Here is a 13,481-nt window from a genome sequence, read left to right on the forward strand (position 1 = left end):
CTGAGCTAAATCCCCAGCCCCGTAGTCTGTAGTTTTTAAAGCGTGTCTACAATTAAATATTCTACAGCATGTATTTTAGACACAGCATCTTACCATATTTTCTGATCAAAACAGCTTGGAATCCAATTTTGCTGGCTTGCACAATGTTATAAATGTGTTTTGAACCATTCTAAAACCTACTTTAACAACACTCTCTCGGTATCTCACACATTGAACCCATTCATCTTTTATTCATTCTTCCCTGTCCCCCACCATAACAAACAAACAAATTCCTGGCGTCATATCCTGCCTTCCAGATGGCTTGCCTCTGTGGAGCTTTTTGCCCCAGTTAACCGAGAGATCAGTTAAGGCTTTAGACTAATACTTTTTTTGCACCACATGAGGGCAGACTTTTTAACAGAAAAGGGGGGAAACAACTATTTACCTTGTACACTAGAAAACTGAAAATAGTGAGTAGCTATGCATGCTAAGGCCAGAGTTCAGTTCATATGATCTCCAGATCTTGGTGAGTCTACTGCTCTCCTCAGTTTTGCAGCTCTTCCTGTTCATTCTCCACCAGTGGGTGAACTGACCCTCTTCTTTCCTTCCTTCCTTACTTCCTCCGTTCCTCTCATTCACATACTCCCACAGATATTTGTTGAGCATTTACTCAATGTGAACTTGCCAGATCAAATACAGGATGCTGAGTTAAATTTGAACCTCAGATAAATAACATAATCCTTTTAGTATAAATGGGCCCCATACATATTCTTATACTGGAAGTATTCATAGTTTTTCAGGAATTCAGATGTAATTCGGTAGCCTGGATTTTTATTTGCTAAATCTGGCCACTCTAACTGGGCTAAGATCTGTGCTGGAAACTGGCTGGCTGGGCGTGGGCACAAAGCTCCTGGTTCCGTGGCAGAAGCACATCCAAAATAGAGTAGTGTCTTGGCTACTACACTGTAAGCACCTAGAAGTCAGAAGTTTGTGTCTGTTCATTCTCCATTTCTTCATTGCTTAATACAGTGCCTGGCACTTAATGAACATGCAAAGTATGTCTGATTTAAAAATGGGTGATTTTAGTTCCAAAGCTCACTGGCATGACCAGTTACTAATTGGCTTTTGCCTTAGTTTGGCTAACATATACAAGAAAATTGTCTGATTCAGTGACCTCTAATGTCTTTTACAGATCTAAAAAGGATCCCAGTGATTCTAGATTAAAGTGGAGATGGTGAAACACGCACCCTTACCCCACTTCTAAAGCTGGCGGCCGTCAAACTGTTCTTTAAGGTTTGCTCTGATCTGAATGTTGTGTCTCCTCAAAATTCAGGTGTTGAAACCCTAGGCCGCAGGGGTGATGACAGAAGGCAGGGGCCTTAGGGGATGATAAGATTGTGGCGATGGAGCCTTCATGAATGGCATTAGGGCTCTTAAAAAGGAGAGCTCGGAATTTTGTAAATTTTCACCTAATAGAAACGATAAATGAGGAGCTAAATAAGCCTAATCTGATTAAAACATGCAATATATATGTCTATCTAAACATACCAAGGTACCTCGTTAATATGTACAATTTTATGCACCAACCCCAAATTTTAAGAACATGAAATGAAAGGAACCAAAAAAGTAAAGAAGAGATAGCAGAGAGCTGGCTTGCTGCTATGAGAGGATGCAGGGAAGAGATGCCAGCTATGAACCAGGAAGCAAGTCCACACGGAAACTGCTGGCCTTCATCTTGGACTTTCCAGTCTCCAAAAATGTGAGAAGTGAATGTCTGTTGTTTAAGCTCCCCCAGTCTATGGTATATTTTTCATAGAAGCCAGAACTAAGACAAGTATTATTGAATACTTAGTTTGTCCTAGGCATTGCTCTAAGTGCATTATACTTACAAGAAATATAATATAGGTATCAGGTCTGGAGCCAGACTGCCAAGTCCATGGTTCAGCTGTGTCCAACCTGTTGACCTTGGACAACTTGATCCAATTCTCTGTGCCTCAAACTGTCCATCTGGAGAAGGAGGATGATAATGCCAATGGTAGTAAATCGTATCTCTTAGGAATGTTTTAAGAGGGTTAAAACAATCTATGAATGTTTAGAATGTTGCCTGTCCTACAGTAAATATTATATATACATAATACAGATATAAACTTGTATATAACATATACAATGTCATAGATAAACATTGTTATAACATACAAATAGACTAAAACTGCATATATACTCATATATGAAGATTAATATTCTGACAGCCTTATTAAGAAGATACTCGTTGGGGCTGGGGATTTAGGTCAGCGGCAAAGTGCCTGCCTGGCAAGCGCAAGGTCGTGAGTTCGGTTCCCGGTACCAGAGAAAAACCAAAAAGAAGATACTTGTTGTCAAGAAAATATTCGTTATCATTAGTATACAGATTAGGAAATAATACCTGGCAGGGGAGATACCATGATCACGAAGGTGGTTTTCCCAAGTCAAGGCTTATCTGTTGCACGGATTGGGAAATAGAGGCTCACAAAGGTCAAGTTATTCCTTAAGATCTCACAGCCTTTCCTCCTAACCACTATGTAATAATACTTCTGTTTTGGTCTATGTTTTAAATAAGCTTTTTTTGAAAAAATAAATTTTACACTTATAGAAAAGTGGCAAAAATAGTTCAGAGACGTTTTGTGTGCTTTACATTCATCTCACCTTAATACTAACATCTTAGATAACCATTTATATTTGGTACAAGTAAGAAAAACATTTTTTCTATTTTTAGCTTTGTGAGGTATACTTAATACACAAAAATAGTGCCTGGCATGGTGGCACATGCCTGTAATGCCAGCACTCAGGGGGCTGAGGCAGGATTATCTCTGCTAGTTTAAGGCCAGCTTGGCCTACATAGGGAGGCCCTATGTTCAAAAAAAAAGGAAAAACAAACAAACAAATATACAAAAATATGTACATTTAAAGTACTGTATACATGAATTTGGACATATACATCGATACCATCACTACAATCAAGTTAATAGGTACATTCACCAATTTTTCCTCTGAAGTTATAGACATTAAATATGTACAACTTTTTTACATGTGACTCATATATCAATAGCATGGTTTGAAAGACAAATGAGAAGTTCACTGGCACTGTGTTACCGTTAACTAAGTTATAGATTTATCTATTATTAAATGGTAACTAAACTATGGATTTCCTTTGGATTTTATCAGTTTCTCTACTAATATCTGTTCTTTTTTTGGTTCCAGAACCCAACTCAAGATACTACATTGTTTACAGCCCTACTGGTTATTAATACTTACTGAGCATCTACTCTGGGTCAGGCCCTATACTAGGCACTGAGGTTAGAGAGATGAGTAAGAAGGCTGGAGTTAACTCAGTAGTGGGACCTTGGGTTCCATTTCCAGCACTGCAAACAAGTGAGAGATGAGTAAGTAACTGTTCCACCCTCAAGAGGTTCACAGACTGTTTGGGGAGGGAGGGAGAAAGAGAGAGAGAGAGAGAGGAGAGAGAGAATATCATAGTTTCAGTTTCAATAGAAGTCAGACAGTGTAATTATAGTTAAGCACATTGCCTTATGCCATGCTATGGTTTGGGTATGGTTTGAGCATCTCTTCAATGGGTTCATGTGTTGGAAGCTTGGTCCTCACTGCAGTACTGTGAGAGGCGATAGAATCTTGAGAGCTGGAACCTATTGGGAAGTCATTGGGAGTGCTGCCCTCAGAAGGGATTAAGCCAGTTAGAAGAGCAAGCCTGGCCACTCCCTGCTCTCTCTGGCTTCCTGTCTTGCCATGTGCTTTTTCCCTCACGTACTCCTACCATGACTGCATCCACCATCATGTGATGGAGCCAATGGACACCTCACCAGTGGCTGAACTGGGTGAAACTTCCTTATTTTGGATTTTCAACCTCTAAAGTCATGAGCTAAATAAAACTTTTCTTTAAAAACTATCAAGCCTCAGGCATTTTGTTATAGCAATGGACTAATACATGAGGGCACAGATGAGGATCAACTGATTTAGATTGGGATATCCAAACTGAAATCTACAAAACGTGTAGGACTTAGCCAGGCAGAATCAGGGTGTATGTGTCACTTTGGCAGGGGTTGGGGGCAAACAGTACTCAGCTTAGAAAAAATGCATGTGTAGAGATCCAGAGGGGTGAAGGTGTGATCTGCTATAGAAACTACTGCATCTCCCTGGATTTCACTGCAAGCAATGAAATTCCCATCTTTACCACAACCTACACTAGATCTTACCTCTTCTAGGCCTTCAACCTCTTTCTGGGCTTTGACGGTCGCTCTTCCCTCATATATATTCACTGGCCCACTCTCTTTTCATTGCACTCATTTCCTAGCTGAGCTGATGTTCACTCACACCAGGACTGAACTCTTAATTCTCTTAGCCAACTCCTGGCAGAATTCTGATTCAGGTTGGGAATCCGAATTTCCCTGTTCTCAGGTGAAATTCATGCACTGATTAACTTTGTTACAATTTTCTGCAAATCTTACCGGACTTCAACTGCATTATACATGGCAGGGGCCTGAGCTTTGGAGTCAGCAGCACATGGGTTTGTATACCAATTCCCCCATTTATCATCTCTGTGCCTTTGGACAAGGTACTCAGCATCTTTAATCTGTTTCTTTTTATGTAAAATAGCAATGTTGATATTAACTGAACTTCTCATTTGTAGTTGTGAAGATTAAAACCAATATAGTAAAATTCCTTGTATAGTGCCTAACACTTAAAAGGTGTTCAACAATTGGTTTTATTATTGGCCACCTCTACAGTTATCACTAGGTGAATCCCTAGGGTTTTGTCTAACGGGTCTACTCCAAACTTTTTCACATTCCTTACACTTCAATATTCTTGGTCTTCTTCCTACCTCAGTGGCAGTCACTTGCACTGTTTCTACTAGCTTTTCTTCTTTTATTTCCTAAGTGTAAGGATCCCCTCAAGATCCCGTGCTCAAAAAAATCCTTTTTCCTGAATTATTATTTTCTTGGCAATTTCACCTCACACTTCTGTACATGACTTCTAAAAGTGTATCCCTGGTCCCAGCTTTTCAGTTGCGCTCCAGACCTGCTTTCCAGACTCTTAACTGGTTATCTTCATCTGGATGTCCTAAGGGCCCTGCAACCTAGTCAATGCTGAAGTCATTTTAGATGAAAAAGAAGAGAAGAAATACAGTAGGTATGGTGAACTGTGGTTGAATATAAATTATGACCTAATAGTAATAAACTACAAAGAATTTAGCCAGGCCTGCTCAGAATCTCCTCTGTGACCCTGTGTCATAAGAGATCATAATGCTCCTTTCTTCTGAGGTTAGGAAGGGCACCTTTAGAGTAAGAGTTGTCGCACCTGCTTCATGGAACAGTCAGAAAGTACTTCCCAGGTTTTATAACCTACTCCAGGGAAGAAGCAGGGATGGAGAGATGAAGATGACCTTCCTACTGCATTTTCTGCCATCTTTGCAGGTAGCATGTCCTGAACCGCTCCTCATCATGTCCAACACTGCTCATTACCTTCATCTCAAGCCTCTTCCTTTTGACTGCTACATGTCTGTTAATGCCTTCAGCATCTTTCTAGATCCTGGGCTTAAAACTCCCAGCTCTTAGGAATTACCATGTACTCTTTGCATTCCCCTCCTGACTGTCATTTCTCAGGTTCATGCTTGATCCTCTTGTTCTCCAGTGGAGTCGATCCATCTCCAGTAGCAGGCTGCTTGGGTATTGTCTTGCCCACAGGATTCCCCTTTCTTGTCTAGATTGCTGGGGAAATACAATTCACAAATCTACGTGTTAAATAAGAATTTAAAGCACAGAGAGGAGAACACCCTTGAGGGATATGTGGTTCCAGCTTTGATCAAACCACAGAAGTTGTCCTTGCTCTGCAGCAAAAGGCAGCTTTTTAAGGAAAGGACCACATGCTCCAGATTCAACCGTTTTGCCCTCCATATGAAGCAAGAAGCATATTACCAAACTATGCTCTTAGGACACCTTTTTTCAGTGCTGAGTTCTACTAAAAACGTTATTGATTATGTTAACACAATTGGCTAACCCACTGTAGAAAATCTCTTTCCATTACAAGCTGATTTAATTAGCTGACGTCTTTAAGAAGCAATCTTAATCCTACCAAGCAATTCAGCCTGAGAATATTATATCCTAGGAAAACTCTATCATGTTCACCAAACACATATGAAAGATTACTTATAGTTGCAAAATGCCTTAAACGGGAGATGCCCTAAATGGCCATCAACAAAAGAAATGATGAAGAAATAATACTATGTTCATACACCAGAACACTACCAGCAACAAAAAGGGTGATCTAGAGACACAAAACCATAGCTAAATCTCAGAAACAATGCTGAACAAAGACAACATGTGGTGCAGTATAATTCCATTTATGTAGAGGTCAAAAAGAGGTAAATCTAAGGAATATATTAGTTGATAAATACCTACATGATAAAGGCTATTAAGTAAGGGATAATTAGCACAAAATTCAGGATAATGTCTAGCTCATACAGATAGAAGTACATGTACACACATGGAAGAAGGGAATGGAGGGCTTTTGAAGGAATTCTATTTCTTAAAGGACTTTTTAATGCTAGGGATGGAACCCAGGGCCTTGTGCATGCTAGACAAGTGCTCTACCCCTGAGCTACATACCCAGCCCATAGTATTTCTTAAAATTGGTGGTGGGTACACAGATTTTCATATCTTTATTGTTATTTAAACAGTATGCTCGCATTAAATTACATAGTACATATACAATGTACTTTGTGGTTTTGAAAAGTTATTTTTTAAAAGGGAATACTTTTTGCAAGCTTTCTGAGGTGAGAAGATAGCTCTTACTTTTACCTACCTAGAACTTACCCGACTTCAAAACTCACTTTGAATTTCCTTTAGGAAGACTTCTCTGATTCTTCAGGTTGATTTATTTAATGCAGAAAATGTCAAATATTTACAGCAATAGAAACAGTAATATAATGAACAATCATATAATTCATCCAGGTTTAACAATGATCAATATATAGGTAATTGTGTTTCTTTTCTACCCTGACACATTTCTCTTCTTCCACTGAATCATTAGTATTGAAATCTTAGCCATCTGATCATTTTATAAGATGCAAGTAAGCACTTTCATATCTAATTAGTATTAAAGTAACTACTTTAATAGAAATCTCTAAAAGAAAAGGACTCTGATAAAAATATACAGTCAATATCATAGTCACTTAAAATGTATCAATGACTCAATATTAAATTCTAGCTAGTGTTTAATTTTCACCAAATGTTTTATATGTTTTGACTTGTTGAATCAGAGTTGAAATAGATTTCACACATTATATTATTGGGTTGTCAGATTTCTTAAATCTCTTAAGAGTTTAAGATTTCCCTCGCATCCTTGTATTTTTTCCTTACAATTTATTTTGTTGAAAAACCCACATCAAACAAATTTCCTAGCCCAAATGTCTGGCTAACTGATTTTTTAAATTTTAAAGTGAGTAGTAAATGGGAAACAAACAAACAAAGAAATAGAACAATGGCAGGGGTAGGCAGAGAGTTCATGAACAAAAACCAAACTGCACGTGAAACACTTCAAAGAATCAACAACTGGGATCTCATCCTACTGAAAAGTTTCTGCACATCTAAAGAAATCACCAGCACAGTAAAAAGAAAACCCACAAACTCGGAAAAAACTTTAGCTGACTGTCCCTCAGGCAAAGGGCTTCTATCTAGAACATATAAAGAATTAAAAAATATCAGCCCCCCCAAATTCAAAGACCCTATCCAAAAATGGGCAGCTGAGATGAATACACACTTCTCAGACAATGAAACACAAATGGCAAATAAATACATGAGAAAATGTTCAACATCATTAGTCATTGGAGAAATGCAAATTAAAACAACATTGAGATTCCACCTTACCCCAGTAAGAATGGCTAGCATTAAGAAATCATCCAATAGCAAATGCTGGTGAGGCTGTGGGGAAATAGGAACCCTTCCCTTCTCCACTGCTGGTGGGAATGCAGACTGGTGAAACCACTGTGGAAATCAGTTTGGAGATTCCTCAGCAAACTAGGACTAAAGGTCCCACTCAACCCTGCTATTCTCCTTCTGGGTATTTTCCCAGAAGATCTAAAAACATCATATCACAGCGATATATGTGCACCTATGTTCATAGCAGCACAATTTGTAATTGCTACAATGTGGAAGCAACCCAAATGTCCACCCACCTAGGACTGGATAAGAAAATTGTGGTACTTTTATATAATGGAATATTACTAAGCTATAAAGAAAGATAAACTTGAGGCTTTTATAGATAAATGATCACCACTAGTGACCATACTCTTAAGTGAAATAAATCAGACTTGCATGTGCAAGCACCGCATTGTCTCACTAGTGTAAAACCTGAAAAATTTAATAAAAACTCAGAGGTATGATAGACATTGTGAAATGATAGGAAAACGCTCAAGGGTAAAGGGCAACTGGGATGTGGGAAAAGAGAAGGCAATGAAGGAGAAATTTTGTATGTATGTATAGACAGGATAGTTAACATAGTTGTTCTACTGTCTTCTATTTCTTTGCTGAAAGAAACTGTTAATGAGTCCTTGATTGATCAATACTGCATGTGTCTATTTGTTTTCATGAGAAACCACTTTGAAGATATCAATATGTAATACAACAAGCATTGTTAATTGCCTACCACTTTGTAACTCTGTGTTGTCTGTACTGCTCTTTTGCTATTTTGTAAAAGGTTGTCTGTCTGTTAATGTATTCCTTCTTTTATTTTTAAAATACAAAATAAAATTAAATTAAATTAAAAGAAGAAATAGAACAGTAGCAGCATACCAGTATCACAAACATAAATCAAAGCAAGAACATTCAAAGTGATACAGAGTCTCAAGACAAAATAATACGAATCAACAGTGGTTGTTACATTACATATAGCTATCCTCAACTACATTGCTCAGATTACCAGATGTAAGAATGAAAGATTGCTTAAACCATTAAAGAGAATAAGAAAATAATTCTTTGATAAAACATTAGAGATAATACAGAGTTTCACTAGACAAGAAGGTAGGAGTTCACCATTGTAATTCCATTGCATATTGCTACCTTCAAATCAGTTGCTCAGACCAATGTCTGACTAATTTACATGTCTACTGTGCTTTTCATCCTCCTGTCTTCCTTTTCCCCAGCATTTTCTATTTCCTCGTACACACTTTTGTAAAGTGTAGATGAGAAAGGATGCCAGGAGAATATAGAATGGGGCACTCCTTTGCACACATCTCTATCCTAGGACTCCCTGTAATCAACTGGAATCAGCTTTATTTGTATATTTCTTTCCAATTCTATCTGAGGACCAAGATTCTCTTACTTGATTTTGTGTCCCCTGCTTTTTTGTGTCCCTACAGAGCTTTTCTCAGAGTAGGTGCTAAATGAATGTTTGTTGAATGAATGAATGATGCTGCTCTCTTGTATGTATTATGTGTTATACCTTCTTTTGCAACTTGGGGGAAGGTGAAGAATTTGTGAAACTTTTATTTCAACCTCCTGGGGTAAGGTATTATGCAAAACTCTTTTGATAGTTACTTTTCTTAAAAGGTTTTGACAAATTTCATTGTGGAGAACACTTTATTTATTGTCCTTTCCTTTCTTGCCCGTTTCCTGCACCACAGCAGTCTCGATAAGCACGTTTGAATTTAAACACAAAAGTCCCCTGCTCTGCAACTTGATGGGGGTGGTGGTGTCCAGGAGCCTTACCCTCAAAGGGAATGGGATTAATGGCGTTTGAGTAATGTATTACTCACAACAGCTTCTTAGAAACTTCTTCTGAAGCAAGTGATTACTCACTGAGATAGCTTTGCTCTGTCCTTGAATTCCAGGTGTTATGCTTTCTTGTAACAGCTCCCCTTCACTATGTGAAACAGCATCACTAACGAAGTCACAACCAACTGCATTCCCTGTATTTACCCTAGTGTTTCCTCTTGCTTTTCAGTTGAAGCATATGAAGGATGGCCAAACATTCCTTGTTTTAGCTTTGTAACACATACTTGGGTTCTTATTTATTGTCGTTCCTACTTTGTCACAAACACAAAAGTTACCAAGGTCGCCAAACAAGAAAACTTTCCTAATATGCTATTGGATTTGATGATGTTGTGCTCCCTGTCCATTTGATCCTGTGAACAGTACTGATGTTCTTAAAATTGTTTTAGAAATACATCCTGTTTTCCTAATTCCAGGAAATGAAATTGGCTCATGGGACCCACAATATTATTTTTGTAAAATTGTTATGAACTGTACTCAATTATTTAAAATTCAACCAAACTACTCTTGCTGCAGCTGTGAGTGTAGAGGGTTTATAGAATTATGTTTGAAATGGCAGGTGATGGAGTTCCTCTCTCATTATTTTTAAATGCAGCAGTTAGATAATAGTGAATTAAGATTTCCTGGAGAGCCAATTTTAAGCCATCAACTAGCAGCAAAAGATGAACAAAGACTGGATGGCATATTGAAATTATACATAGTACATAAATTTATATCAAACACCTCTAATCTGGCAAACAATGCAGTGAGTGACAGCAAATGCAATAAAACAGAAACCTAGATCAATTATCTTGGAAAGATTGCAGTTGGAAGATAAAAATAGGACTGTGGAGTCTTCTGAATTAACCAGCACTGAGAACATGAATCAGTCTTTCATCTTTTATTATTTCATCCTTTTCCTTTGAAGTAAACTTAAAAATAATTTTTTTGCCAACTCTTCAAAATGAAATATTGACTATATCACTCTTACTCCTTATTAAAACTCATATTAGTGTGCCTTTATACTGAAGACATCAAAGAAACTATGGAGTGTACTTGTATAAACATAAGGAAGCCTGAAATATATTGCTTATTTTTCTATGAAGTAAATGCAAAATTATGATACTTCATTGTGCATTTACTGAACTTTGCTTGGATTTTCTGAACGAAATTTCCTTTTGCTTTTATATTCAGTCCTTGTTGAATGGAAGAAATACGTGATAATTTTATTTCTAACATGCTGAGATCAGCCACACTTTTCATCTATGATCATAGCCATCAAATAGAGCATTGTACCATTTTAGTTTTTCCAATTTGAGTTGTATTTTAACAGTTTTGTTCCACTGCTAAACAGTATCTAAGTTTTCTATACATAATTCTGTAAATATGTTTACATTTCATTTATTTATTCTATATTTTTCAATATCTGAACACACCTGGCCATAAGTCACAGACACTTTTCATTGCCTATCACCCCTCCTTTTCCATGAAAATAAAACCTCAATTTGTACTAGTAAAAAATGCCACAGATCTTAAGAGAGGGTGGACCCCTTCTCAGTCTTACCCCTTTACCACACCAAGTGAACCATGGTAATTTCATTCCTCTTACTAATGTCTGGCCTAGCCTGGGACATGAAATGAAATTCTAGTCAATGACTCATGTGGAAAAATTTTTGAAGCCCTTCTCGGAAGGCTTTTTCTGGGAAAAGGGGCTGTAGAAACTAATGTCTTCTCTTCTGGTCTTTGAAAATCAGTGTTTGAGGACATGATCCCTGGAACTGTAGCAGCCATTCTGTCATTATGAGGACAGCAGCAACCTAAGAACTTCAGAGCAGAAAAACGGAGAGAACCTGACTTCCTGATAACACTGTTGTTGTGTCCACGAACTACCAAAGTTGCCTCATGTCAGTTCTCCTTGTAAGAGTTAATAAGCTTGTCATTGTTGAAGCCAGTTTGAGTGGGAGTTTTTTATTACTTGTATCTGTGTACACTAATATACTACATAAAGCTGATGGTTATTATATTGCATATATTGAAGACATTATTCTCTAAGTGTCTTAATACTATACCAACATTTCCTAGATTCAGCTCCATTAGAGCTATATAGCAACATAAAATAATTTAACCTGAGTTATAGATTAAAAACTGAATTTTTCCTGAAAATTTTCAGTACAGCACAAATTTTCTATTGGCACTTTGTTGTATAGAGTTATAAAAATAATAATAATGTAATGATTGATGTCATAGAAAAATTAGGACATAGCACCTCTTTCTCTTTTTAACTGACGATTAATTGGCAAATGTGTTGAATGTGCATATGACACAGAGACTGGCGAGCACTGACACGGTGGTTAAGATTCAGGAACCCACAACAAGGCAAAATGGAATAGAGAAAATTTGACATTTTTCTACATAGGGTAAAGAGAGGAGAGCTAAGGCTGTTTGGCACTAGGGTTAAAGGCTGCTTATAAGAAAAGTATTTGGGAGTTTTAGTTAAATGCCAATTTCATAAGTGCCAGGATAAGGACAGAGCTAAAAATTACTATGAGACATGTAAATACATAAGTCCTTCATTTGTTCAGCAAAAATTTACTGTATTAAACTCTTATTCAGCAAATACTTATTGGCAGCTGGTTATGTGAAAGGACTTTGGACCTCATTTGATCTGACCTTGAATTGTATGACCTCAAGCAAGTTACTTTATTTCTCTGTACCTCAGTATTTTATTGGTAAAATATGACTAACAGTACATGGTGGTTGAGAGGATCAAAATAGGATAATATCTATAAACGATCAGAAGTAGTATTTAGTACCAATAATAATGAGAGTTAGTGTTCTGGGTGATGTCCCACAATAATCTGCTCTGTTGAGCTTATACCTGGAGAAACTTTATTTTTGTACCTGTCTCACAGCAGCATAGTGATAGACTAGAGAATGAACAGGGAGGCATGAAAAGAGAATCTCTGGAAACAATTAGCATATAAAGATTACTTTCTAAGAATGACAGACATCAAGAAGTGAGATGCTAACAAATGCTGGAGACCTGCGGGAGAAAGGGAACAGTTCTACATTGTTGGTGGAATGTAAACTAGTATAATCACTATAGAGATCAGTATGGAGAGTCCTTAAAAATATTAAACCTAGAAATTCTATTTGATCCAGCTATTTCCCTTTTAGGTATCTTCCCAAAAGAATTAAACACCTTGTACTTCAATGATGTATGCATACACATATTTGTAGTAGCATAATTCATAATAACTAAATCTTGGGGGCAGTCTATATGTCGACCAACAGATGACTGGATAAAGAAAATGTGGCATTTATACACAGTGGCATATTGCTCTGTCTCAAAGGAGGATAAACTCGAGTCATTTGTAGGGAAATGACACACCTTTAGAACATAATGTTAAGTGAAATGAATTAGACACACATGCTTAAATATGGCGTGGTTTCTTTTATATGAGAAACCCAAAGTATAAATAAAGAGCAAAATAAAAGAAAGATAATAGGAAATATGGAGATAGATCTTTTACAAAAGGGAAGGTGACAAGAGATAGAGGGTCGGAGGAGGGAGGGGAAAGGGTACTAAAAAGAAATAAGATGCATTATGTACACGTACGAACTCCACATGAGGAATGGCACTACGTACTGTACTACAAACAAGTACTAGCAAGCATTTTGAAAAAGAAGTGTTTCTGGATTAGG

Source organism: Chinchilla lanigera, unplaced genomic scaffold, assembly GCF_000276665.1.
Source record: "Chinchilla lanigera isolate Chin_1 unplaced genomic scaffold, ChiLan1.0 scaffold00072, whole genome shotgun sequence".
In the NCBI taxonomy this organism is placed as follows: Eukaryota; Metazoa; Chordata; class Mammalia; order Rodentia; family Chinchillidae; genus Chinchilla; species Chinchilla lanigera.